Source organism: Coptis chinensis, chromosome 3 (genome assembly GCF_015680905.1).
Source record: "Coptis chinensis isolate HL-2020 chromosome 3, ASM1568090v1, whole genome shotgun sequence".
Lineage (NCBI taxonomy): Eukaryota > Viridiplantae > Streptophyta > Magnoliopsida > Ranunculales > Ranunculaceae > Coptis > Coptis chinensis.
Genome location: NC_141458.1, coordinates 41,677,371 through 41,693,687, shown reverse-complemented (window position 1 = coordinate 41,693,687; position 16,317 = coordinate 41,677,371). Strand labels below are relative to the sequence as shown.

At 45.3% G+C, this 16,317-nt stretch overlaps 1 pseudogene; it reads right to left on the bottom strand.

The window, feature by feature from the left end:
- Positions 1–1,389: 1,389 nt before the first annotated feature.
- LOC147509660 (WAT1-related protein At5g07050-like) lies at positions 1,390–16,145 on the bottom strand (annotated as a pseudogene).
- Between the last annotated feature and the right edge of the window lie 172 nt (positions 16,146–16,317).

Below are 16,317 nucleotides of genomic sequence, written 5' to 3'. Positions count from 1 at the left end.
CGACTCTAAAATCAATTGCATAGACCTAGGTACACATTTTTGTGCTTACAGTGTTGTTCTGAATAATGGTTACTTTTCTTTTCAGGAATAGCACTTGATTCTTTTTCTCCTCAAGACCGTATTTTACAGGTAAATCAATTTTTCATCTGCTCAATTATGGACACGTGTCTGTTTTAATTTTTAAGTTCCCAAGTGAGGTATTTGAAGTTTCTTTTTCAAATTTTGGTTATGGTGGATTCTTACATGAGTTGTAAAAGGTTTTAATGAAATTGGTCTTTAATAATCGCAGCAGGTGAAGTGATTCAAAGACTAATATGATTTTGAAGTAGAATGCTATGTGGTACGGTATCTACTGCCTTTATCGTTTTATATACAAGTATGTTGATTTTCAACATCTTTTCATTTTCATTCCAGGATTTTTGTACATGTTCTCCTCCACTTTAAGTAATCGGCTTACGAATGTGAAAATGTGGATGCAACAGCTTAGTATTGTCACAACAAATACATGGTCTTTGTGTTTGCTATTTGTATTTGAATGGACTCCTAAAGAGAAAATTATCTTGGACGAAGCCTTTATCAAGTAATTTCATGCCCTTTCTATTTACCTTTCTCTATTATGTTGTTGATTGATTAATGAACTGCTACTTCTTCTTTTGTCTTCTTTAAATATTAACTCTGTTGTTGATTGATTAATGAACCACTACTTCTTCTTTTGTCTTCTTTAGCTATTAACTGTGTTCATTTCAAATACTCAATGGTTTTACAATTATTAGGAAAATTACAATTTTTTCATCTAATCGTTCAGCTAAAATCGATATCTAGACGAACTTATTTTTTTTTGTCCATGGAGTCCCATGATTGATAACTATGAATCTATAACACGTTCCTACAAATTTCGAGATACACATTCAAAATTGTTATAGAATGGTTATCTATAACCAATTGGTAATTTATCTATAACATGCATTTCGTATAACTGTATAAATGCTTATTAGAAGCTCTAATTATTACTAATCTGAAGATGATGGATTAAATCAATTAATTTTTTTTGTCCATGGAGTCCCATGATTGATAACTATGAATCTATAACACGTTCCTACAAATTTCGAGATACACATTCAAAATTGTTATAGAATGGTTATCTATAACCAATTGGTAATTTATCTATAACATGCATTTCGTATAACTGTATAAATGCTTATTAGAAGCTCTAATTATTACTAATCTGAAGATGATGGATTAAATCAATTAATGTGAAGTAAGAGGCTTAAAGTTTAGGAGCTGGGAAAACAAACCAAGTGTACTAAAGAAATAGAAAGAGTGCAATGCAAAACACAATTTACAAATATCTTTAGCTAGGATCTTTGTAGAATTGGTCACTTAGCAACTTAGCATGGATGATTAACAAACATTGATCTACTCTTCAGAACTTTGTCAAAATGTTAAGATAGAAAAACTCAACACAGAAAATAAGCATTGTTCACATCTGGCCTTTTTTTCTTTATAGATTTGCTTTTTAGTGGATCCTTTTTTTTCTTGAAGTGGTAACTCTCTTCCTGATAGATATATTCAACCATTTATCTTGCTTTCTTTCTGTTCTTCATAATCAGAACTGGACTCTGCATCTGATTTGACCTGAGGTGTTTGATCCCCTTCTTTGCCCCATAATACCATGTATAGACCAACGATCACGATAAACCCTCCAAGTATGCTGAAAAAGCGAAGTTGTACCATTAGTACATTGGTTTATTAAGTCGTACATGATGTCTCATGAATTTTAGTTTTACTTATAGGGTGTCATGCACGACTGCCCGTGTATTTACCTTCCAGTGTGCAGTTTTTCTCCAAGGACAAAATATGCTAGAAATGCTACCAATATTGTTGAGAGGGGGTTGAACATGGTCACAAATACTGGGCCTCTTTTTTCTATGCACCATAGTTGAATAAAGATGATCAGACCAGAGCATACCATTCCCTGCCACGCATTGTCATAGGGATAAACTTCAGAATCTATCTTAACAGATTGTAGACAACTAACTCAAGTAAATGAACGCTATAAACTTGCTACTTACACCGTAAATTATAGACCAAAAGTCAATATTAAATCCGAATTTCCATGCACTTGGTTTATGTTGTACGAATGCAGTGAAGACTGCTGATTGTGCTCCACCGACGAAACTCATCCATGCTGTCAGAGAAAGTTGAGCTGGATATTTCTTCAATGTGACTGCCTACATTGTTCACACCAGTATGTGAGTTGTAGATATATCGTTCTATATATAGAGAACATTTGGTTATTCATCATTTGGATATTTCCAAAAAAATAGGAAAAATATGAATAGAACATTTCGGCCTGCACTTCTATAAATGTAAGAACATGTTTCCTTATTTCTTATATCTATGCTATAATAAATGGTTGTGGAGGGGAGCTAATACCTGCATGATGTACCATATAGATCATGTTATGCAGCTAGCTACTGTGAGGATTGACCCCTTCAAACAATTCTCATGAATCGTACTATTTCCTTGGATATGAATTAAAGCACCCCATACATTTCTAATTACAGGTCCCTTATACAGTGTCATGGTCATGGCACTAGCTAAGGAAACTATGGTTCCAACAACTTTTGCCATTCCGTGGGTGTTCCTAATGTCAAGATTCTCCATCCTGCACAAAATTCATCCAGGTGCGGTTGGTTAACAGTTAGTAATAGCATCCATCTCTTTGTCAGTGACACTGAACAACTTATTTTCAAGTATTATTTTCAATACCTATATGTTTCAATTCTTTGATGGTTAGAATATACCTACCTTAGTACAACTGTGATTATAAAAGTTAGGGAAGCGATAGTGCTGACCATTGATGCGATAAAGCTTGGAGAGGTGTATCTCAAGTGTAGGGGAGCGATATCTTATCATGCACGCGTGCAACGTAAGCGAACTCAGGACATCGACCCTCAAGACCGAACTGTGAGCAGCTCCCTCAAGAACACCCCGGTACAGCGACCTCCAAGAGCGACCTACGAGAAAGGAGGACAAAGATATTTCGGTACGAGCACATGGCAGAACGCCTCGTGTAATGATCACCATCAGGGGTAATCATTACCCATCCCCGGGAAATAGGGGTAACCTCGCCAACACCCAATCAGCACAGGACTTATAATATAACCAGCTCAACACTCATTCACGATCTCCACCTTACACGTGTACCATAGACACACGTGTCTACTAGATGGACATTTCCCTAAGTCTATAAATACCACCTGATTGAACTACGTCGGGGCCTGATTCCTCTCTCCCCAAGAAGAAAGAAAGAAAGAAAAGAAAGAAAGGAAAAGAGAAAACCAACAAGAGGATACGTAGGCAGTTCGCTCATAAGCGAACCCGGTCCCAACAAAAAACCCAAAACACCCCTTTACATTGGCGCCGTCTGTGGTTTCGATTACTTGAGAACCACCTTAAATCAGTTCATCCATCCCTAACTCTCAAGCCCACGAAGCATGGTCAGCCTAGAAGCTCAAGTCCAGCACCTTGCCCACCAGTTGGGAATAACGAATGAGAGCATTTCCTTGCTCAGGGAAGAAAATGCTACTTTACGCGCTCAGGTGGATAGTTACCAGCAACAACCAGTCGGCAACGGAGCAGAGAACAACATCAACGACGTTAATCAACAGATTAACGAGTTATCCCAAAGGATTGGTCAGAACGCCGCAAAGAAGGATTCGACACAGATTGTGCACAAGATGCTTAAGACGATCACAAGATCTCCGATTCGTTCGTAGAGGTCCTCAATAAACCCTCTCCACAAGACTTTATCCAGCCCACGCTTTCCCATGTAATGACGGCAAAGACGCGCCTCCGGTCAAAGATGTGGCTCGCTATATTCAGAGTTTGGCACTTTACAGCTCACCCGAGTTTGATCATCTCCACTGCAGATTATTTCCAGCCAGCCTTAAGGATGGCGCTCTTGATTGGTTCTTTTCACTGGAATCTGATTCTATTAAAACGTTCGAACAGCTTACTGATTTGTTCGCCAGCCAGTACGTCCACAACAGGCGGAAGAAGGCAGATCTGGATTCTTTGTTTCAATTATCATTCAAGGAAGATTTAAACTATTCGCGGAATTCCTAGGACGGTTCAAGGCCGAGCTGTTGTGCATGGAAAGCGGCTTGAAAGAATCTTTCGCCACATTGGCCTTTTCCAATGCTTGCCGAGTGCGGAACACCGACCTCTCCAGGTCGTTGATGAAGGAACGCCCGGAGACACTGTCCGAGCTCTACGCTCGCGTGGACAAGTATATCAAGTTGCAGGAAACTTTGAAACTCCACGGCTTAGACGAGAACCAGGAGGTGGCAGCAGTTTCAGATCGTACTCCACGGGCAAAGAAGCGCGCTAGGTCGCTTGCACCAAAAGCCAGTACTCGATCAGACAACAGCAGAGAGTTCGCTATCCTGACGCGCTCCCCCAGTTACATTCTGGGTAAGATTAAGCGAGCCCCATTCTTCCGGCCCGAAGTGAGGCAACCAGTAGATCGGCCTGACAAGCCATTTTGTGCATTTCACAACGCAAAATGCCATGAAACTGATGCTTGCTGGGGGCTTAAACACTATCTCCAGGATCTAGTGGAAGCCGGCCATATCAAACAGTACACTAGCATTCCTGACGGCGACTTGAGACACAAACTGATGGCTCGCCGAGTCCGTAGTCGATCTCCACCTCGCCGTCACTCCCAAGAGTTTCAAGGTCGTCCTCGCAGCAGAGGACGTCCACGAGATCGTTCGCGCCACGAGCGACGGCAGCACTCATCTGATCGGGACAATGATCGGACTATTCACGTGATTACTTTCCCGGACGATTCCGTAACCTCATCCAGAGAGAAAATACATCGCGGTCGGGTGCTCCAAGAAGTCTATCATTTCACTTCACAGCAGCAGCACGCCCAGCGTGGTTCAGTCGCGCAGCAGCGATATCACTTTTACGGAGGCCGATTTAAGCAAAGTCTGCCTTCCTCATAATGATGCATTGGTCGTCCATGTCAAAATTAGCGACTGGACAATCAAAGCTGGCCCCGATCGATCCGGCAGTTCCTGTGACATCTTGTTTTATCACACCATGCAAGAGATGAATCTTCCCAAGTCTGTCCTCGTAGACCCGATCGCCCCCCTTTATGGGTTCAATGGTTCCAGGGCCGATCCCATTGGTGATATTATACTTCCAGTGTCGGTGGGCTCTAGAGAGGACAAGATCACCTGCAATACACGGTTCTGCGTTCTAGACAGCAGGTCGCCATACAATGCCATACTCGGACGACGTTGGATCCATCAGATGCAGGCGGTACCATCAACTTTGCATCAAGTTCTCCGTTTCCCAGGACCTCGAGGAATGATGGAACTTAGAAGCAATCAACTTGAAGCGTACCATTGTAACCAGGTCAAGTCAACAAATGAGACCGCTCGTGAATTGCCTCCCGCCGCACCTGAACCCACCAGCTACACAATGGCACATGACTTAGTTGCCGAAATCCAGCCACGAACTGCCACGCAGAACGCTGGGGGCTCTTGCAAGCAGATTTTCTCTCCAATGCAGATGCCCGCACTTGCTCCCCAAGTCCTTCATTCGCCAGCGAAGACCTCCAGCATTGATCCAACTACAGTAACTTCATCAGTCAAAGTATCGAGATCGCCTCTTTCATGTTAAGCAGACCCGGTTGGTTGATACCGCAGCCACACCCTCAATGTGCTTGCAGCCAGGTCCCACTCCCCAGGTCGCGGATACCTCCGGCAGCGTTGCCAAACAGGTCGCTCCACCCTCAGCGACCAGTCATGTCGTCCCACCAAGTGTTCAGACCTCCCCCGATAGCGAGTCGCCAAGCAGTGCTTCGCCATCAGTTGCAAAACCTCCAAATGCGAGAAAAGAAAAATGAATCTTGGCAATCAAGGCGACCCCAAGTTTGTATATGTAGGGGCTAACCTCGACCCCACCATCAGAACCCACCTTGTAAATTTCTTATCTATGAATAAAGATGTTTTTGCTTGGTCGTATATCGATGTGCCTAGAATAGATCCCGCAGTCGCATGCCATAAATTAAATGTTAATCCCAATGCTAGACCAGTCCGACAACGACCCCGCCGACTATCCCTGCGTTTTCAAAAAGCCATCAACGACGAGGTCGACAAACTCAAGCAAGTCGGTTTTATCCGAAAAGTAGACTATCCGGAGTGGATCGCTAACATCGTGGCCGTACCCAAAAAGAACGGAACCGTTCGCCTATGCGTCGATTTTACGAATGTAAATCAGGCCACTCCAAAAGACAGTTTTCCCCTACCTCGCATCCACCAACTTGTCGACCAGACCTGTGGTCATGAGCTTCTCTCCTTCATGGACGCGTACAGTGGGTACAACCAAATCCCACTCACAGAGGAGGATCAAGAGAAGACCTCTTTCATAACAGAGCAAGGGATCTATTGCTACAACGTTCTCCCATTCGGCTTGAAAAATGCCGGAGCAACGTATCAACGCCTGGTCACTGACATGTTCCAAGACATGTTAGGCGACACCATGGAGGTCTACATCGATGATATGGTTGTCAAAAGCAAAAAAGTCGGTGATCACCTCGCCTACCTTGAGCAAGCGTTCTCTCGATTACGCCGTACGGGCATAAAACTCAATCCAGAGAAATGCCTTTTTGGAGCGTCCTCCGGCAAGTTTTTAGGGTATCAAGTGTCTCAGCGAGGGATCGAAGCGAATCCAGACCAGATCCGAGCATTCTTAGACATGCCCAATCCGCGCACGAAGAAACAAATACAGAAATTGTCAGGCATGGTCGCTGCACTCAACCGATTCATATCAAGGGCATCCGATAAGTGTAGACCGTTCTTGCAACTCCTTAAAAAAGGCGAGCAGTTCTCATGGAGCGATCAGTGCCATCAAGCATTCGCCACTCTCAAAGCGTACCTCACCACGCCCCCCGTCTTAGCTAAACCTGTAGAGGGAGAGACTCTGGGGCTCTATCTGGCAGTATCCGATTTTGCAATTAGCTCAGTTCTCTTCAAAGAGGAAAACAATTCAGAAAAACCGATCTACTTCACAAGCAAGACGCTCACAACAGCGGAAAAGAATTACTCCTTCCTGGAAAGAGCAGTACTTGCTTTGTTATATTCGGCACGGAAGTTCAGGCCTTACTTTCAGGCGCATCAAATCAAAGTTCTTACCGACCTCCCATTGAAGAAAATTCTCCACAAAGAAAACAAAACTACTCGAATGGAAGTTTTTTGAAGAACTTCGGCGAACACCACCGGAATTGCACCACCGAATTTCCCGTGGCGGACAGTCGTTGCCGATTTTCTAGCGGATTTCCCTGTTGATGACCCCAATTGGGAACAAGAGACCGACCTCCCAGATTCGAAGGAGCACATCAAATCCACCTGGTCTCTCTTTGTAGATGGTTCTAGCAATCCCGGCGGCAGCGGCATCGGGGTTGTCTTAGTTTCACCCAATGGAACGATGATGGAAAAGTCCGTTCGCATCGACTTTGCCACTTCCAACAATGAGGCGGAGTACGAGGCGCTGATCAGGGGACTTCGTATGGCGCTGCAGCTCGGTGTCACAGAGCTCCAAGTATTTAGCGACTCGCAGCTGGTTGTTCGCCAGGTTGCAAAAGAGTACACTACCCATGAAGGTAATCTTTCAAAATATCTTCAGGTCGTTCATCAATTATTGCCTTCTTTTAAGCAGGTACACATACATCATTTCTTGCGTGACGAGAACCGTCATGCGGACAGTTTAGCTTACCTAGCAACCCAGACCCCAAGCTGCGCCCCAAGACAACTACTCATAGAAGTAGTCGATCGACGCGCACCAAGTCGAGCACACCTTGACAATAAGCGACCTATTCCCCCTCTCCGCCAGTCAGCTGAGTCAAACTTGGATGCAGCCTATCATCGATTATATCCTACACGGCGCGCTCCCTGAGGAGCGCACCAAGGCTAAGCAGATCCCCTATCAAGCACGACGTTATTGTTTACTCCATAACAAATTTGTTTCAGAAACTACCGGTGGCCCACACTTGCGATGCCTCACTCCAGAGCAGGGTCAGTTAGTTTTCGCAGAGATCCACGAAGGAGAATGTGGAAATCACGCCGGCGGTCGCTCTTTAGCCCATAAGGCCATTTCACAAGGATATTTTTGCCCCGTATGCAGATCGATGCTAAAGCATACGTCCTCAAATGTGTCAAGTGTCAAACATTTGGCCACAATATCATCCAACCTGCTCGCGAACTGATCAGTATAGCCAGCCCATGGCCATTCCACATGTGGGGCATGGACATCATGGGACCATTCATCCCACAGAAAAGTACGGGTTTCCGCTTTGTCTTAGCCGCAACCGACTACTTCACCAAGTGGGTCGAGGCTATTCCTTTAGCACACGTCAAAGAGTCACATGTCAGAAATTTCATCTGGACCCACATCATCACCAGGTTTGGGTTACCACATACATTAGTAATGGATAATGGGCCCCAGTTCAAAGGCAGAACGGTCAAAGAGTTTCTAGCCAAGTGGAAGATCATTCACGCATTTTCTACTCCACAGTACGCTCAGAGTAATGGTCAGGCAGAAGCCAATAACAAAGCAATCTTGGAAAACTTGAAGAAAAAGATTGAAAAGAATAAGAGCCAATGGCCAAATCAATTGGAGAATATTCTCTGGGCTCACCGCACCAATTTCGATCCAAGACGGTAATCACCATTCTCCTTATGTTATGGCACAGAAGCCGTAATTCCCACCGAGCTAACAGTCACTACGACTCGATCAGAACTTGTCGAGTCAGGACACAACGACTCTGTGTTAGCACGAGAAGTCGACCTGTTGGAAGAAAAGCGGAACTTAGCTGCCATCAGAATCGCATCTTATCAGCAAACTCTGAAGAACTCCTACAACAAGCGAGTTCATCCTCGGTCTTTTCAACCTTGCGACCTGGTGCTAAAGAAGACGCAAGACGACTCCAAGTTAGGTCCCACATGGGAAGGCCCCTACATCGTGGAACGCGTCGTCGGCAATGGAGCATACTGGATAAGAACCCAAGAGGGGAAGATGTGGCCTCGACCTTGGAATACCTATCTACTAAAAAAAATTTACCAGTAGCGACATTCATGTTGTATATCCTTTTTATTTACATTTATGAAAAATTCGTTCCTTGTGTTGACTAATACAATCTAATCTACTTAATCAGATTGGCAAGTTAAACAGGTTTACACAAAGATTGATGATCAACACGTTTACTTAGTCCGCCATCCTCAACCAACAACATGCTGTCGCAAACGAGAATGCTCTCCGCGAGCATATATGACTCTCTCGAGCTTACACGGGCTAAGCTACCTCTCCAACTCTTTGTAACGCCGAGGACCTATATTTCTAGGATCGACCACACGAGAACGCTCTCTCAGCATGAAAGCATACATCGCCTCTCCAACTCTTGTAACGCCGCGGACCTATATTTCTAGGATTACAGAACATCGCCTCCAACTCTTTGTAACGTCGATGACCTATATTTCTAGGCTCGACTAAACGAGAACGCTCTCCGCGAGCAAACAGCTCTCTGGAGCACACCGGCTATTTCGCCTCTCCAATGCCTGTCCCGTCGACGACCTATATTTCTAGGCTGGACTACACGGCCGAACGCATGTTTCTAGAATCCTACGCAGAATGCTAGCTACACACAAGTACACGGAAACATGCATACGGAACATCACCAATAACATTATATGATCATTCGCCACAACAACTACTTCCACCGATCTGCTGGGGTTACCTAGAAAATCCAGATCGGTGCTCATTAAAAAAAAAAAGTATCGAACTGCCACTTTCGTGGAAACCAGTTCTCTGCAAGAAAAAGGCGAACTGCTCAGGCAAGCCTGAAAACACAGCTCTATTGTTAACTCCCGTATAAGAGAGGGAAATGTAAACAGAACTTACAAATCATGGCTGACAGAGCCAAATCAAGATCACCTTCTCAACTCTCACTGATGACATGCTTATCTTCTGGTGCTGCGCTAGTCGAAGCGGTATGCCGAGCCGACCTCAGCATCACTCGCATCTCATGCCCTCGTTCATCGCTCGCACTCGCTTTCTTCAGCGCATCGTACTTCTCGTCCAGAGCGGCGTAGGCGATACAGGCTTCAGTATACGCCCTCTTCGCTTTGCGCGCCACCTTCTGGCACTTCTTAGCATAAGCAGTCACCACAGCTAGTTCCCTTTCTAACTCCGTCACGTCCGTCACTAACGCAGCATTCTCAGCCGTAGCGTTCTGGTACTTGGTAGTCATCACTTCCAGTTTTCTCTTGTCTGCCCCCCACGCAGCTCGCATACATCCTAGCTCGACGTGAGGGTTGCCATCCATCTCCGCGTTTTGTACAACATCTTTCAGCTTGTCATATCCTCAAAAACTGCATGAAGCAAGTTAAAGAATCGGGTTTGCCTTTTAGTAACTGACATAACAACTTAGTGTGTCTCGAGTTTACCAAACAAGCGGCCATATCCATCGTCCCCAATAGCGTGTCCATGTCCTCATCCTTCACCTCCTGCCTTGTCACCATCCAAGACGATCCCGCCCGGGGACACTAGTCGCTATGGGCCGAAAGTGGAAGCTACAACCGATCTGGCGTTTCACCATACGCTTCTTCCCAGTCCTCCCCATGTAGTAGAATTCACTCCCCACATCACCACAGCGCGGGGACGACCTCTCACCAGCGCGACCTGACGACTCGGCCAGTCGCTACACTCGCAGAAGATGACGATCGATGTCGTAAGCCTACCGCCGTGGCGACCTAAAGACAATAATGCCGACGACGGACGCCCGCCCCTCCTAGGACGCTTTGTGACTCTTCGCTTCTTCGCAGCCTCGCTTTCCTCTTCCCATGATCGTCATGCACGCGGAGGCTCAAACTCCATATTTTCCATTATCGGCCGGAGAAGTTTCCCTCGTCGGTCGTTCCTTCCCCTTGCATACGGATGACATCTCGCCATGATAAAACCTAGACCACAAACGCATCATCACACGAGCTATAGTTTTACACTAACCTTTTATCAACGAAAAGAAGTCTCCCAGCCAGAGAATAAACATACCGGATAAGCAAAGAATGGCGGAGAGGCACAAAGAAATCGTAGAGCAAGTAGGCAGACTGAAGCTTTGGGAAGAAGGCAAGCAAATACTTGTCTTGGTATATGATAAGCCGTTTTTATTCAAAAGGAAACGTCTTTTCCTAAGCGCCTCTTAATTACCTTGAGACGCCAAACGCCATTTGCCTGCCATCATTACGTTCCTTGAACCGCTCGTATCCCTCCACGTGTCAGGCACGCGTGGAAACACTACATGTTAGGCGAATCAACACCTAAACGTTTCGACTTGCCTCACAGAACTGCAGCCAGCGATCTGGTCGCCTCGTTACGAGCACCACCTCAGAGCTGCAGATAATTTCACAACAACACGCTCATGCAAACATCTCCGCCAGACGCCGAGAAGTTGTCATTACAACATACCTACCATTCTTCGCCACACGCACCGTCACCACACACAATTATAGTTGAGCAAGCAATAATAAAGAAATAAGCAACAATCATGGCATACGCACAAACACCGATCTATATTAGCAAGATAGCAAAATAATACGTTAACCGGGTTGCTGAGATTACTCAGGAAATCCAACCCGACTAAATAACCTTCGTTATCACCGAGTAGTACCCCAAAGATTTAACGGAGCACCAGGTCGTTCTTCGTACTTAAGCATACAGGTAACAAGACGAACTGCCCAGGTTACCCCAGGAGACCAGCTCTATTGTATCAAAGCTTATAAGCTGACAGTACTAAATAACAAAATTACAAATCGCCACCTCCGGGCTCCATAATTAGTTCTCCTGGCTGAGGCGATTCATCAATCTCAAAGCATCCGTACCAGTCACCATCACAGATACTCCATCCAAATTCTAAACTCATCGCATTACCACGGTAGCATCAGTTTGTGATATCGCAGTCGCGGGCAAGACCTCTGAAGCAACAGGAGCACTATTAATTCCTCCTGGCACCCGTTCTACCCCGAGGTAAGACGTGCAGCGTGCATGATCTATCTTCAAAGCGTTGTAATCTGCCTCCAGTTCAACGAAATCTGCATCCAGAACATCATAGGCTTTGGTAGCGTCCTGAGCAACCTTCTTGCAGTGTAAGGCATAATCGTTCAACCTACCAATCTCCACAGTCGCTGCCAGGACGTTCTCTTCAGCTCCCTGTAGTTTTTGCCTCAGCTTTTCAGCTTCCGTGTCTTTCAACATCTTGGCCAGACTCAGCTCTTGATGAGCTTTCTTCAGACCTTCCAGTTCCTCGCGTTCCATCTTTGAGGCCTCCTGGATGTTCTTCAGCTCATCAGACAGCTTCACCACCGTCTCTCTATCCGCCTCCGCGAACTGGGCAATCTCCTTCAATTTTTGAAACCCACTTACCAGCTGCAAATACACACGTATGGTTAATAGCCACAAACACAATAGCGTCTATACGAAGACAGTTACATCAAACAAAGATAGATACGCATACCAAACATTGGGCAATTTCCATTCGCCTCAGATTATCGGCCAGCCCTTTATCATCCAGCTCCCTGCGATTGCCATCCAGAGCTATCTGTTCTAGAAGGCAACCCGATATCTTTCGATCGACCGGTTACAATTCACTTCGCTTCACGGTTCGTTCGCCCCATTCTCATCCAGAACACGAACTGCCCTCTAAGTCGTCGATCCACCATAACAGCTTTTTTCCACTTTTGCTTACGTGGAGCTTGGAGCTTCGCCTATTGATGGATTCACGCCTCCGTCGGGGCGCACTAGACCCGGCCCCGAAAGTGGCCAAGTCCATGACCTGCTCAGGTCGTGCTCCACTCCGGCGAGAAACCATAGCCCCAGTTGGGCCACCATCAGAACCGCCCACGGCGCTAGAGCTCTCTCCAAGAGCGTGCCGCGCTACTTTCGTAGTTCGGGCGTCTTGCTTTGTTCGGTCGCGCCTCTTCTCCTCTTCTCCTCCTGCTCCTTTCGCTCGAGGATTGAAAACCACCGTTTCCAACTCCACAGGGGCATCGATCGAACCTCCTTCAGGGCGGAAGCTCGATCCTCCCGCCCCGGAGGTACCACCTCTAGCAGGTCGCCTCGCACCGCCATGCGCCCGTTGCCTCTCTTCTCGCGTTACTAAGTCACTCGTTCGCGCCTCCATCAGCTCTTCCCTTATTTGACCTCGAGCTCGGTCTTTTTGCGCCTTCCTTTTTTCCCGGATCGCAGGTCCACCTTTTCCACAAAAGTGTGCAACTTCAGCAGCTTTCGCTTGCTTCTCTTCTTCGAAGTCAACCGCTAAACCTCTATTTCCCCCACGATCGGTTCGCTTCTTCACGGAAAACTCTGCAGTCAAAGTAAAACAAGGACCTGTTAGAATAACTATCAAACGTTCTGACAAGGAACAACAGAAAAATGTCCTACCCACCGGATATGTTACAAATCCTAGTTTGCAGTATACACCCGTTCACACAGTAGTTGCCAACTAGCAACAACGGCCTCTTAGTCCAGGCCTCATTGCTTACTCCATCGATCACAGCAGAACGCGTCGTCATGGTTTGCAAGCTAAAGTTCATGTTCCCCGATCGCCGTACCACATAGTGTTCCACTATGTCAGATACCCTTATGTCATATTCCCCACTCGCATTCAGCAGGTCGAACACCTTAAATAATCACCAGGTGTTACCCACGAACTGACAGGGAGACTTCCAACAAAGCGCCAAGAAGTCGCATACCAGTTTCGAGAACGGTATGTGCATATGCGCTCTCAGCTGGCCCTCACAGATTATTATTCCACCATTCGGCGGGTTGTACTCCTCACTACGAACATTTTCACTCAATCGTGGTTCGTATATTTCCAGGTCAGGGACATTAATCCCATATGTCGCCCTCGTTCGGGAACGAAGTTAGCAAAGACGACGGTTTACACTTCTAAGGGGCACATCGCTTGATGACGACATATCCCCTCGACCTGACGTACTGGCTACGTCACCTCCTGACCTAGATCGGGCATTACCCTCACCTATCCTATCCTCTTCTTCCAAATCAACCTCCACGCCAACACTCACTGCTTCTTCATCCTCGTACTCTCCACAACTCAAGGATATCTCTCGGACCTCCTCCGATCGAGTGTCATCAGAATCAGACATTATGGCAAGTTTTTTCCTATCAATTACTCAAGCTGAAACCCTATACCCTTATGATGACCTACCTATTTAGCAAAACGCACTGACAGAGAGGAAAGCAAATTGAAAATGGAAAGATAACAGCAGCAGAAGCACTCACCTGAGGAACCCTAGCTTGCGTTTTTGTGGAAGAAGAAAACACGCAATGCCTTTTCGATGTCCCAAATTTGATTTTGTATAAACCGCCTGTTCAGTTACCAAGAAGTTATGATTACAGCCTAGGCTATAGCCCGCACACGTGTTCCAAGGTACTGTCTTTTCAGCAGTTCCGAATAATGCGGCGACACGTTTCTCTCTCAACTACTACGATTCTGTCACGTGCATGTTACGACATAACTTCCCTTTCCCGCCAAAGCATCAGCATGCGTGAATTCGAAAGTCATGTCGTCCTGGTCGAGTCGTCCACCACAGCTCGCTCACGTTCCACACATTCTTTCTCTCAGCATAACGTTTCTTGTGGCATAAACACTATACTGAGAGGGGGCTGTGTAGGGGAGCGATATCTTATCATGCACGCGTGCAACGTAAGCGAACTCAGGACATCGACCCTCAAGACCGAACTGTGAGCAGCTCCCTCAAGAACACCCCGGTACAGCGAACTCAATGCCGCGACCTCCAAGAACGACCTACGAGAAAGGAGGACAAAGATATTTCGGTACGAGCACATGGCAGAATGCCTCGTGTAATGATCACCATCAGGGGTAATCATTACCCATCCCCGGGAAATAGGGGTAACCTCGCCAACACCCAATCAGCACAGGACTTATAATATAACCAGCTCAACACTCATTCACGATCTCCACCTTACACGTGTACCATAGACACACGTGTCTACTAGATGGACATTTCCCTAAGCCTATAAATACCACCTGATTGAACTACGTCGGGGCCTGATTCCTCTCTCCCCAAGAAGAAAGGAAGAAAGAAAAGAAAGAAAGGAAAAGAGAAAACCAACAAGAGGATACGTAGGCAGTTCGCTCATAAGCGAACCCGGTCCCAACAAGAAACCCAAAACACCCCTTTACATCAAGCTTGCGAAGTACATGTTCAGAGTCACGCTAACCCTGCGAATACAATGAAACACCTGTTAGTAAGTTTCAAACTTGACACTTTATATATCTAGCTTTTCTTATTTCATACAAGTTTAATTAACGCATCCTCACCCAAGGAGAGAAAGAACAAATATCTCTGCAAACAATGCTAATGTCGACTTTGGCCTTAACTTTTTCAAGGGGAAGGATAAAAGATCGCAAGCCAGCGGGTAAGCTTCACCAAACTGAAATTGTTAGATACTAACAAGAATTAACAATTCGAGAAGGAATCAGTTATTTTTTCAATTTGATCATTTCGTAAGAACTGAATCAATCCATTGGAGACTATACTAGATGCTGAAAATATTTGCAACATTCTTACAGTACTAAAGTATTCGTCCATATGTAAAGCATAGGAAATTCAGTAAAATTATCTACACATGTTTTAATAACAATGTTAGTGTACCTTTCAAGGAAATAGGCAAAAGGAAGCATCACTAAACCAGAAAGGATATGTCGATAGGTTATGTAGACATGATGATTCATTCCATGGTTGAAGGAGGCCTCAGTAATGAAGTATAGAAATGTATATACCATTTGAGCCAGTACCATGAGGAGGTGCGGTTTGAACCTCCTATATGATGCCATTAATTCACATCCTTCAAATGCCTTGGCTCTTAGAGTCTTGGTGTATATCTTCACCTCTTTGCTTATAATATTAAAACAGGGGATACAAGATGCATCTGTACATATAGATGATGGTGGGAGAACTTAGCATAATTTTCATTTGCTAGGCATATGTTTTGTTCAATATTAGAGGAACAAAGAAACTCAAAACCAACTTCATAGTATCATATGCACAACTTCATATGCTTAGTTTTGTTCACTATCAGATGCACATATAGTGTAACTCCAATTTTTTATTTGGCCCTCTACTGCTACTCCGTTAGCTCATGCTACATTAGTAGTAGATGATCTTATGATTAAGTACATTGCATAATGTATGGTATCACTTTAAG